The 13,230-nt window shown below is 40.3% G+C and overlaps 1 protein-coding gene across 21 annotated transcripts in view; it reads right to left on the bottom strand.

The window, feature by feature from the left end:
• The window catches only part of IQCM (IQ motif containing M), a 577,684-nt gene extending 569,263 nt beyond the window's left edge, over positions 1-8,421 (bottom strand). For 18 of the 21 annotated variants that reach the window (XM_051819382.2, XM_051819370.2, XM_051819385.2 and 15 more), the window contains exon 1: positions 8,254-8,420. The gene's annotated coding sequence lies outside the window, so the exon portion shown is untranslated. Of the gene's footprint in view, positions 1-8,253 lie in introns of all 21 variants that reach the window. The other 3 variants (XM_070047451.1, XM_051819390.2, XM_051819388.2) reach the window with 1 other exon arrangement.
• Positions 8,422-13,230: the final 4,809 nt, after the last annotated feature.

Here is a 13,230-nt window from a genome sequence, read left to right as displayed (position 1 = left end):
CAGCCCTTTATTGCAGGTCCCAACTAGTGCTGGGTACTTTCATTTCCTCTCTCCTTCAATCTCCTTTCCAGCGGCTTCCAAGTGCTTTCACATGCTACTTGCATTCCGCACTGTCCTTAGGATCTCAGGGGCTCTCAGATGACCTCATCTCCACCCCTCACTAATACCCTTAATCCTGCCAACCCATAGACAAAGCACAGACTACATTCAGTCTTAATTAGGAAAACCCAGAACAGACATGTGCAGTGCCTAGCACTTCAGTGAGGACTTGACATTCAGCAGCAGATTTATTTGGTAACTGAAAATTGTAGAAAGGCTAAAGTTTGCAAAAGTACAGAAAAAAGAGGGGTCAGAAGACTAAACCTCAGGAAACAACCACCTTGGGGGATCAAGTGGAAGAAAAACAGCCATTGTACCTAAAAGCCTTCTGCATAGAGAAGGAAACAGGTCAGTGTCTAGAGAAGAATTCAGCTCATCAAACATGCTGAGCACCTACTAGGTGACTGAAGAAGACTATTTGTATAAAGATGGTAACTCAGTCACAGCCACTCAGTGCACAGTGTTTTAATTTGAGTGCCCTAGAAAACCAACTCTGAGGTGGAGATTTGTATGAGGAAAGTTTATTGGAAGTGCAATTAAGAACAACACCTGCAAAAGAGCAAGGGAGACATTAAAGTATGATACAGTGGCAAATGGGTTGCCTGGGGCACTGTGGAGCTGAGATGACTCCTCAAGTAATATTCTGGGTGGAGGGGGAATCAGGCCTTTGTACCACAATATTGGACTGTGGACTGTGGTTGGGATGAGGTATTACCTTCCAACTGCGGTTTCACCAACTAGGGGAAGTTCCCCTGAAAGACTCAGCTCTGAGCCTCCAGAGGCCAACACCCAGAGCAGCAGCATTTTACATTCCCATAATCAGTGTTTCAGGGTTCCTGTTACTCCAGTTTTTTCCAACAGTTGCTATTTTCTGTTTCTATTAAAGTCATTTTAGTGGATAAATGAGTATAAAGTGGCATTTCATTATAATTTTTATTTGCAGTTCACTGATGGCTCTTAATACAGAACATATTTTCATGTATTTAATGGCCATTTTTCTGTCTTTTTGGAGAAATATTTGATCAGATCATTTGCCCACTGCTTTTGTTTGTTTGTTTGTTTTGAGAGGCAGAGAGACAGAGACAGAGAAATAGAGTGAAAGCTCCCATCTACTGTTTCATTCCCCCAAATGCCTACAACAGCCAAGTCTAGTCCAGGCTTAAGCCAAGAGCTAAGAATGTGATCCAGGTTTTCCATGTGGGTGGCAGGCGCCCAATTATTTGAGCCATGACCTACTGCCTCACAGGATCTACATTATCAGGAAACTAGAATTGGGAGTGACAGCAAGAATAGAACCTAGGCACACTGGCATGTGGCATGGGCTTCCTAACCAGCATCTTACCTCTAGGCCAAATGCCCAATTCCCAATTTGCCCACTTTTTAAATTGCATTGTCTTGGCCGGCACCACAGCTCACTAGGCTAATCCTCCGCCTTGCGGCGCCAGCACACCGGGTTCTAGTCCCGGTCGGGGCGCCGGATTCTGTCCCGGTTGCCCCTCTTCCAGGCCAGCTCTCTGCTGTGGCGAGGGAGTGCAGTGGAGGATGGCCCAAGGCTTTGGGCCCTGCACCCCATGGGAGACCAGGATAAGTACCTGGCTCCTGCCATCGGATCAGCGCAGTGTGCCGGCCGCAGCGCGCTGGCCGTGGTAGCCATTGGAGGGTGAACCAACGGCAAAGGAAGACCTTTCTCTCTGTCTCTCTCTCTCACTGTCCACTCTGCCTGTCAAAAAAAAAAAATTGCGTTGTCTTAATTATTGAGTTGTAGGAGTTTTTTTATATATTCTATAGCCAAACTATAGCCTACACTATATCCCTAGCTAGGATTTTTTTAAATATGGGTATTTAACATACAAGTCCTTTATCAGATATAATTTGCAAAAATTTTCTTCATTTTATACATTGTCTTTTTACTTCTTTTATGAAGTTCTTTGGAGCACAGGAGTGTTTAATTTTGATGAAATGCAAACAATCTATTTTTTTTCTTTTTTCTTTTTTTTTGTTTATTTCTTTGAAAGGCAGAGTTGCAGAGAGGCAGAGGCAGAGAGAGGGAGAAAGGGAGGTCTTCCATTCACTAGTTCAATCACCAAATGGCTACAATGGCCAAAGCTGGGCTGATCCAAAGCCAAGAGCCAGGAGCTTCTTCCAGGTCTCCCATATGGGTTCAGGAGCCCAAGAACTTGGGCCATCTTCTACTGCTTTCTCAGGCCATAGCAGAGAGCTGGAAGTGGAGCAGCCAGGACTCAAACCGGTGCCTATATAGGATGCCAGCATTGCAGGCAGTGGCTTTACCCACTATGCCACGGCACTGGCCCCCTGTTTTTTTCTTTTGTAGGTTATGCTTTGATATCAGATCTAAGAAACAATTGTCCAACCCAAATATTTCGATGATACCTTTTTAACAGAAATAGAGATTGATAAACAGGGAAAGTGAGAGAAAGTGTAAGTAGTAGGGGAGAAGCAGTTCTGTATGGATAAAATCTCAAAATTCATTTGGCAAGCATTACCTGAATTCAAATCCATTTAAGCAAACATCTTATTTTATGACAAGGGCTTTTTGTTCAGTAATACAGTTAATATACCTATCAATTAGTTTAAAAAATGTGTCCATGATTAAAGTGCTCAACTATTATAAGAGGTCAGATGGAAGAGGCAGAATATTGGGGCTAGAAATTGATAAAGCATTTGTAAAACTAGAACTTGAGCAGGACATTGTTTGGGAGGGAGGGTCTAGACTGTATAAAGAAAATGGAAGCCTTTCCAGATTAGGTGAATAGCAAGAAGAAAATAATTGTAGAGAAGGGAATGGCACAGCAAGGAACAGTGAGCTCAGTCAAGCTGGAAGAGCAATACTGAACCAAGTGAGAGACGAGAGAGGCTACACAGCCTGAGAAAGAGTTTGCAGGATAGAGTCCAAGAGTAAAACATACTTAAGGATGGCTCAGGCATACTTCACAACTAGAACTAATCCACAGACAGCAGTGACAAGTATCTCTCGGTGCTTATGAAAGAGTCCGTAGTGTGGTTCTAAGAGACCTGTCCATTTACAACAGGGAAAAAACCCACAACTAAGAATGAAGGAAGAAGTACAATTCTCCAAGGTAACAAGAATGGAAAGAGATACATAGATTGGAGATCAGGGTAGTATCCCCAGCTCTCAAAGAAACAATGTTATGAGGGTGAAAGTTGGCTAACATAGTGCATGGCCTCCAGGGAGCAGCGAAATACAAGGTGCAGTGCTGGAACTCAGCAGTTATTTCAAGGGAATACTAGGGCTTCTCAGTACCCCCGAGATTGGAGGCTAGTGAACAGAACTTAATTTGTTTTTTTTAACTTTTATATAATAAATATAAATTTCCAAAGTACAACTTTTGGATCATAGTGGCTTTTTCCCCCATAACCTCCCTCCCACCCACAACCATCCCATCTTCCACCCCCTCTCCAACACCATTCTTCATCAAGATTCATTTTCAACTATCTTTATATACAGAAGATCAACTTACTATTTACTAAGTAAAGATTTCAACAGTTTGCACCCACACAGAAACACAAAGTATAAAGTACTGTTTGAGTACTAGTTATACTGTAAATTCACATACTAAAACACTTTATTTTTTTTTTTTTTTGACAGACAGAGTGGACAGTGACAGACAGAGACAGAGAGAAAGGTCTTCCTTTGCCGTTGGTTCACCCTCCAGTGGCCGCCGCGGCCTGCGCGCTGCGGCTGGCGCACCATGCTGATCGGAAGCCGGGAGCCAGGTGCTTCTCCTGGTCTCCCATGGGGTGCAGGGCCCAAGGACTTGGGCCATCCTCCACTGCACTCCCTGGCCACAGCAGAGAGCTGGCCTGGGAGAGGGGCAACTGAGGCAGAATCCAGCGCCCCGACCAGGACTAGAACCTGGTGTGGCAGTGCTGCAGGCAGAGTATTAGCCTATTGAGCTGAGGTGCCGGCCATAAAACACTTTAAAGACAGAGATCTTACATGGGGAGTAAGTGCACAGTGACTCCTATTGTTAATTTAACAATTTTTTGGTTCTTTTAAAGATTTATTATTTATTTATTTGAAAGTCAGAGTTAGAGAGAGGAGAGGCAGAGAGAGAGGTCTTCCATCTGATGGTTCACTCCCCAGTTGGCTGCAACAGCCAGAAACTGCACTGATCCGAAGCAAGGAGCCGGGAGTTTCTTCTAGGTCTCCCATGCAGGTGTAGGAGCACAAGGACTTGGGCCATCTTCCACTGCTTTCCCAGGCCATAGCAGAGAGCTGGATCGGAAGTGGAGTAGCCATGACTTGAACCGGAGCCATATGGGATGCCGGCGCTTCTAGCCAGGGTGTTAACCCATTGCGCCACAGTACTGACCCTGATTTAACAACTGACACTCTTATTTATGATGTCAGTAATCACCCGAGGCACTTGAAATGAGCTGCCAAGGCTATGGAAGCCTGTAGAGGTCACCAACTCCGATCTTATTTAGACAAGGCCATAGTCAAAGTGGAAGTTCTCTCCTCCCTTCAGAGAAAGGTACCTCCTTCTTTGATGGCCCATTCTTTCCGCTGGGATCTCACTCACAGAGATCTTTCATTTAGGGTTTTTTTGTTTGTTTGTTTGTTTGTTTTTTTGCCACAGTGTCTTGGCTTTCCATGCGTGAAATACGCTCATGGGCTTTTTAGCCAGATCCAAATGCCTTAAGGGCTGATTCTGAGGCCAGAGTGCTGTTTAGGACATCTGCCATTCTATGAGTCTGCTGTGTATCCCACTTCCCATGTTGGATTGTCTCTCCTTTTTAATTCTGTCAGTTAGTATTAGCAGACACTTGTCTTGTTTATGTGATCCTTTTGACACTTAATCCTATCATTATGATCAATTATGAACTGAAACTGATCACTTTGACTAGTGAGATGGCATTGGTACATGCCACCTTGATATGATTGAATTCCTGGAACATTTCTAACTCTACCATTAGGGGTAAGTCCGAGTAAGCATATGCCAAACTGTACATCTCCTCCCTCTCTTATTCCCACTCATATTTAACAGGAATCACTTTTCAGTTAAATTTAAATACCTAAGAATAATTGTGTATTAATTAAAGAGTTCAACCAATAGTATTAAGTAGAACAAAAAAAACTACTAAAAGGAATAAAATAGTAAGTTGTTCCTCAACAGTCAGGACAAGGGCTGATCAAGTCATTGTTTCTCATAGTGTCCATTTCACTTCAACAGGTTACCTTTTTTGGTGCTCTGTTAGTTGTCTTCAATCAGGGAGAACATGATATTTGTCCCTTTGGGACTGGCTTAATTCACTCAGCATGATGTTTTCCAAATTCCTCCATCTTGTTGCAAATGACTGGGTTTCGTTGTTTTTGACTGCTGTATAGTATTCTATAGAGTACATGTCCCATAATTTCTTTATCCAGTCTACTGTTGATGGGCATTTGGGTTGGTTCCAGGTCTTAGCTATTGTGAATTGAGCTGCAATAAACATTAAGGTGCAGACAGCTTGTTTGTTTGCCAATTTAATTTTCTTTGGGTAAATTCCAAGGAGTGAGATGGCTGGGTTGAATGGTAGGGTTATATTCAGGTTTGTGAGGAATCTCCAGACTGACTTCCATAGTGGCTTGACCAGTTTGCATTCCCACCAACAGTGGATTAGTGTCCCATTCTCCCCACATCCTCGCCAGCATCTGTTGTTCATAGATTTCTGTATGTGAGCCATTCTCACCGGGGTGAGGTGAAACCTGATTGTGGTTTTGATTTGCATTTCCCTGGTTGCTAGTGATCCTGAACCTTTTTTCATGTGTCTGTTGGCCATTTGGATTTCCTCTTTTGAAAAACGTCTATTGAGTTACTTGGCCCATCTCTCAAGTGGGTTGTTTGTTTCGTTTTTGTGGAGTTTCTTGATCTCTTTGTAGATTCTGGTTATTAATCCTTTATCGGTTGCATAGTTTGCAAATATTTTTTCCCGTTCTGTCGGTTGCCTCTTCACTTTCCTGACTGTTTCTTTTGCAGTACAGAAATTTCTCAATTTGATGCAATCCCAATGGTTAATTTTGGCTTTGACTGCCTGTGCCTCCAGGGTCTTTTCCAAGAAGTCTTGGCTGTGCCTATATCTTACATGGTTTCTCCAATGTTCTCTAATAATTTGATGGTGTCAGGTCATAGATTTAGATCTTTAATCCATGTTGAGTGGATTTTTGTGTAAGGTAGGGGTCTTGCTTCATGCTTCTGCATTTGGAAATCCAGTTTTCCCAGCACCATTTATTGAATAGACTGTCCATGCTCCAGAAATTGGTTTTAGATGCTTGATCAAATATGAGTTGGCTGTAGATGTTTGGATTGATTTTTGTTGTTTCAATTCTGTTCCATTGGTCTATCCATCTGTTTCTGTACCGGTACCATGCTGTTTTGATTACAGCTGCCCTGTAGTATGTCCTGAAATCTGGTATTGTGATGCCTCCGGCTTTGTTTTTGTTGTACAAGACTGCTTTAGCTATTCGAGGTCTCAGTGCCTCCATATGAATTTCAGCATCATTTTTTCCAGATCTGAGAAGAATGTATTTGGTATTTTGATTGGTATCGTGTTGAATCCATAAATTGCTTTTGGGAGAATGGACATTTTGATGATATTGATTCTTCCAATCCATGAGCATGGAAGATTTTTCCATTTTTGGTATCCTCTATTACTTTCTTTAAGATTTTGTAATTCTCATCATAGAGATCTTTGATGTCCTTGGTCTTGGCCTTGTCTACCTGGTGAGAGACATTGCAGGGGAATCTGAGCCAGAACTTAATTTGAATCCTTATCTGATCATGGTGCTGAACCAGCTGATAAATATCCTGGACACATCAGGCCTACACAGCATGTAAATCAGTTCTGGCAATAGATGTGATGAATACATCTTCAGGAGCTGGAGAACAGAGGCAGGAGAAACTAGGAACAGGCATTAATAGCACCAAGTGAGATGTTTGGTTGTATGGAGCCACATCCTGAAGGATTTGGAAAGTGAACCAAGATGAGACTTGATACAGGATTGATTCCATGCCATGTTAGTCATCCCATAGGCGTTGCATCAGTAGGCACCATTATGTGGCATCGCAGTACCCTCAAGGCAATAGTGTCCACCATGCTTAAATTCAGAGTTTCATTATATTTCACCTTCTAATTGTTCACTCTTAAATCTTCTTTACAGTGACAATATCTATTCCTGAAACTACAGTGCCCATGTGTAATCTCCACACTATTCATATTTGTCCTGTATGGCTTCAGAAACACAGTGGCCCATCTGAGAGAAGAATCACCCTTCTCTCAAGCCCAAAACGATATCCTGGTAATACCAAATGATACTAGAGAATTCATTTGGCTTAATTTCTTCAGAATGTCAAGGACAGACCTCTGTACTACAGTTGGCAATGGGTATATGTATTAAGAGTTTGAGGCCTGCGCCGCGGCTCACCAGGCTAATCCTCCGCCTAGCGGCGCCGGCACACCGGGTTCTAATCCCGGTCGGGGCGCCGGATTCTGTCCGGGTTGCCCCTCTTCCAGGCCAGCTCTCTGCTGTGGCCAGGGAGTGCAGTGGAGGATGGCCCAGGTACTTGGGCCCTGCACCCCATGGGAGACCAGGAAAAGCACCTGGCTCCTGGCTCCTGCCATTGGATCATCGCGGTGCGCCGGCCGCAGCGCGCCGCCCGCGGTGGCCATTGGAGGGTGAACCAACGGCAAAAGGAAGACCTTTCTCTCTGTCTCTCTCTCTCACTGTCCACTCTGCCTGTCAAAAAAAAAAAAAAAAGAGTTTGAAAAATTCAAGCAGCAGATGATGTATTAGGAGCTTGTAAAATTCAAAGCCAGTTTTCTCTCTAAATATCTGCCACAATGTGTCTGCTAAACAGCTAGCCCCAAGCACGTACACCTGTGATATTAGCAATGGTGACATCTCTACCAACATTAGAATTCAAGAAATTTTTCTCCCAAATCTGCTCCTGCCACAGTCACTATTTCAGTAAATGATATCTTTTTTACCTATAGAGAAGGACAAATACCCATAAATCATCACCAAACTCATTAAGGTCTTCAGACAGGTCTTTTTTTTTAAATATCATGAATCTGACCAAGTTTCCTTACCATCACGTCTATCACCCCACTCCAGGCTCCATCATCTCTCACCTTAATTCCTGAAGTAGCCTTCAAACATGACTGTTTGTTTCCATTTTTGCCACCTCTGGTAACACTGCTGGTTTTCTATTCAATATCCATTCTTCTAATGGGACCCTGACCTTACCCAAGGACACAAGTTTAATGGCTCAGTGTTGACCTCCTGAGTTGCTGTTGTCACAAAGGGTGACTATGAGACCCAATCCTGGCCTAAAGGAAATAATCAAAATAATTCTGAATAGAAATTCCAAAAAGGAACTTTTCAAAAAGCAGACTTAATCCCCATTTTTCAGCCTTTTGTGCTCCTTTTTTGCCTCCCTGTAATGTGATCATGGTATCCAAAACTGAAACAGCCGTACTGCAAGCAAGAGACGAAAGTCACAGGCTAAGGATGATACGTGGCAAAGTGCAAGAAGGTCCTTGACAATAGTGTACAGCCCACTCTTAGTTTCTTATCACCTGAGGCAAATGAAACTCTGGTTGTTTTAGGAACTGTTGTGGAGTTTTCTGATTGTTATTTTTGAGGCAAATGCGTTCTTAATATAGAAACCCCTTTGTTCAAGTTTCCAGATAGTAGACAATAAAAATATTGTCTTGCCATCAAACTCCATATGTAGCCTGAAAGGCCCTATGCAGTCTAGTCCCTGTTTATCTTTCTAAACTCATCTTTTATCACTTTCAACTCTGACTCTGATTCACTAGCCATTGTGCTGGTAAGACAATATGTGTTGTTTTGAAATGTAAGAGAATCGCTTCCCAGCCTTTTGACTAAGATCAAGTGAAATGTAGAATAAGAACAGAACCTGTGTTTTCCTCCTTTATGTCTCCTCCATTGATCTTCTAAGAGCCAACATATTCCTAGATCACCTACCTGTTCCCATTCCAACAATCATGTTACCAGTGTTTGCTCTACTTCCCCACATTGAGACCCAGGAATGACACAGAAAGGTCAGAGAAAATGTTAATGACACCACCTAACCTTCCTTCCTTTGGCTCCCTCTACAACTTTCTTCTCCCTCAAAGTCCTATCCACCTTGGAGGGCAAACACCTATATTTGGTCTCTTCATTCTGTTAGTAGATAAATTTCTTAATCAACTTTCTAGATTCTAGGCTTTTGATTCATCAAAAACATGTCTAAAATGCCAGCTAGATGACACATTTTCCAAATATATGAAGAATTTCCCTCACCAGCTTGCTAAGGCTACTTGGAAAATTTCTGTGAGCTGCAGAAATATAAAGAATTATCAGGGGGGCCAGTGCTGTGGCACAGTGGGTTAATGCCCTGGCCTGAAGCGCCGGCATCCCATATGGGCGCAGGTTCAAGACCCAGCTGCTCCACTTCTTGACCAGCCCTCTGCTATGGCCCAGGATAGCAGTAGAAGATGGCCCAAGTCCTTGGGCCTCTGCACCCATGTGGGAGACCCGGAAGAAGCTCCTGGCTCCTGGATTTGGATCGGTGCAGCTGTGGCCATTGCAGCCATCTGGGGAGTAAACCATCAGATGGAAGACCTCTCTCTCTCTCTCTCTCTCTCTCTCTCTCTCTCTCTGCCTCTCCTCTCTCTGTGTAACTCTGACTTTCAAATAAATAAATGAATCTTCAAAAAAATTAGAAATTATCAGGAATGACAACAAATTGCTATATGCAGAAAAATTGAAAATTCTACAAGAAACACATAGGTTCCTGGACATATAAAATCTACAAAAATTGAGTCATGAAGACATAGAAAACCTAAACAGACTAATAACCAAGATGGAAATTGAATCAATAATAAAGACCCTCCCAACAAAAAAAAAAAGACCAGGACTGAACAGCTTCACTGCTGAATTCTATGAGAAATTTAAAGAACTAATTCCAATTCTATTCATGCTATTCAAAATAATTGAAAGGGAGGGAATCCTCCCAAATTCTTTCTAGGAGGCCAGCATCACCTTAACTCCAAAACCAGAAAAAAATAAAACAAAGAAAGAGAACTATAGACTAATATTCCTGATGAACATAGATATAAAAATCCTCAACAAAATATTAGCTAATTGAATCCAACAACATTTATCCAGAACAAGTGGGATTTATCCTTGGTATGCAGAGATGGTTCAACATATGCAAATCGATAAATGTGATACATTACACTAGCAAATTGAAGAATAAAAACCACATGATTATCTCAATAAATGCAGAGAAAGCATTTGATAAAATCCAACATACTTTCATGATAAAAACCTTAAGCAAATTGGGTACAGAAGGAACATTTCTCAACACAATGAAGACCATTTATGACAAACCCATAGCATCTTATTGAATTAGGGAAAAGTTAGAAACATTAAGATCCAGAAGCTGACAAGGATGTCCACTTTCAGCATTGCTATTCAAAATAGTTTTAGCCAGAGCCATTTTGTAAGAAAAAGAAATCAAGGGTCACAAATTGGAAAGGAGGAAGTCAAATTATCCCTGTTTGCAGATGAAATGCTTCTATATATGGAGGAATCAAGAGGCTCAACTAACAGACCATTGGAATGCATAAAGGAGTTTGGGAAAGTTGCAGGTTATAAAATTAATGTACAAAAATCAGTAGCCTTTGTATACACAGACAGTGCCATGTCTGAGAAAGAACTTCTAAGATCAATCCAATTCACAATAGCTACCAAAAAATGTAAATATCTTGGAATAAATTTAACCAAGGAGGTGAAAGATCTCTATGATGAAAATTACAAAACATTAAAGAAAGAAATAGAAGAAGACACAAAAAATGGAAAAAATTATTCCATGTTTGTGGATTGGAAGAATCTTCCTCTGGTTCCTCCACACATTTCCTCCACCCAAGGATCTACTGGTTTGCTTTTGGTCACTAGAAGTTAGTTTGCATTTCGTAGAGTTTTATGGAAATGAGATATTCATATGTATACTTTTTCTCAGGATTCTTTCATATCACATAATTATTTTGAAATCCATCCATATTTCTATACATATCAACATGACTTTCCTTTATTTGCTCAGAAATATTCCATTGTTTGTAAAACATTTTGTGTATGCATTCATCTGATATATTTTTGTCTAATTTTTAACTGTCATAAATAAAGCTGCTATGAAAGTTTGTGAGCAAATCTTTGAATAGGTGTATGCTTTCATTTAATAAACACCTAAAAGCACATAGTATTTGGATCACATAGTACGTTTATATTCAACCTTTTGTGAAAGTGTTGAAATTTCATAAGTGGTTTTAACCATGTTCCATAATTGTTCACATCTCACTAGCACTTGATGTGAAGAGTCTTCTAAGTTACAGACTTTCTAATAGGGGTATAGTGTGAGCTTAATTGGCCTTTCCCTACCACGTTCTGTTAATCATCTTTTTATGCATTTATTTGGTATTAGTTTATCCTCCTAAGTTATCTGTTTAAATTTTTGCCTGTTTTTATTGTATTGATCTTTTCTTGTTAATGCATTGTAAGAATTTTTATATATTCTAGAAGTAAGATCTTTGTCAGAAAAAATTTATACAAATGTTTATTCCTTCTCTATGACTTTTATTTTCATTTTTATCAATATTTCTAAAGACTAAAAGGTTTTCACTTTATGAAGTCCAATTTATTGATTTTTTCCTTGAAAATATTTTTATCTTCTAAAAGTTTTAAGAGTTTCATCTGTTACATCTGTAACAGTTTACATCTGTTACATCCAGAGTAGTTATTACTTTATTATTATTTATTTATTTGAAAGGCAAAAAGAGAGGTGGAGGGGGGCAGACACAGAAAAACAGACTGAGAGAGACAGAGATCTATCCACTGGTTCACTCCACAAATGCCTGCAATAGCGAAGGTTGGGCCAAGTGAAAGCCAGATGCCAGAAGCTCAATCCATGTCTCCCTTATGGGGGTCAGGGACTCAGCTACAGGAGCCAATACCCGCTGCTTCCCGGGAAACATTACTAGGAGACTGGAACGGAGAGCCAAACCCAGGCACCATGATGTGGGAAACAGGCATCCCAAACAGTGGCGTAACCAGAGCAACAACCACTGCTGCAGCTAATTTTTAATATGGAGTAAATTAAAAGTCAAAGTTAATGTTTATCTCATTTTATTTATGCAATTATTTTGCACAAGACTATTCAGTTGTTCAACTACTATTTGCTGAAAGGATGTCCATTCTCCCATTGATTCTCCTTGAAAATTTTGTGGAAAATCAATTGACTGATCAATATTTTGGTCTATTTCTGAATGCTTCATTCTGCTCTAAAGATCTATTTCTCTGTTTCTATACCATTAATACATTGTCTTAAATACTGAATATTTACCGTGGATCTGTCCCCTCCAACTCTGAATGTCTTCAAAGATACTTTGGCTACTATAAGTTAAATTTTCATATATATTTGGTTACCAATTAAACAAAAAAAAAAACTGTTGGGTTTTGAATGGTATTACGTTGAATCTATATAAAGTTGGGCAGAAGTGGCATCTTTTTGAATGTTTTGATGTTTGATTACAGTATATATTTCCATTTATGAATACAGTATATATTTACATTTATTTAATTCTACTTTAATTGGAATGTCTTAGGGATTCCAATTGTATGAGTATTGCATATTTTTTTTTTCTGGCTATTGCATATTTTTATCAGATTTATACCTAAGTATTTTATGTTTTTCGGACATCAGAAGCAGTAGTTTATTTTCTTTTCAATTGTTCTTAGTAGGGAGAAGAATGATTAATTGTTGTATATTGTTCTTGAATCCTGCATCCTTGCTAAACTGGTATATTCTAGTACTTCAGTAGAAATAGCAAGAAAGTATTGATTAGAAGTGGTGAGAGTGGAATCCTTGTTTGGTTCTCAATATTAGGGGAACTGTTCACTTTTTACCAATGATTAAGATATTAGTTGTTTTCATAGATGCCCTTTATCAGATTGAGTAAGTTTGATTGTATTCCTCAGAGTTATTTCCTAAGAGTTTCTATTAGGAATAGATGTTGGATTTTATAAATTAATTTTATAATATC

This window comes from Oryctolagus cuniculus, chromosome 8 (genome assembly GCF_964237555.1).
Source record: "Oryctolagus cuniculus chromosome 8, mOryCun1.1, whole genome shotgun sequence".
NCBI classification, from domain to species: Eukaryota; Metazoa; Chordata; class Mammalia; order Lagomorpha; family Leporidae; genus Oryctolagus; species Oryctolagus cuniculus.
The sequence above is the reverse complement of the archived record's forward strand: the minus strand, read 5'-3'. Positions and strand labels throughout refer to the sequence as shown.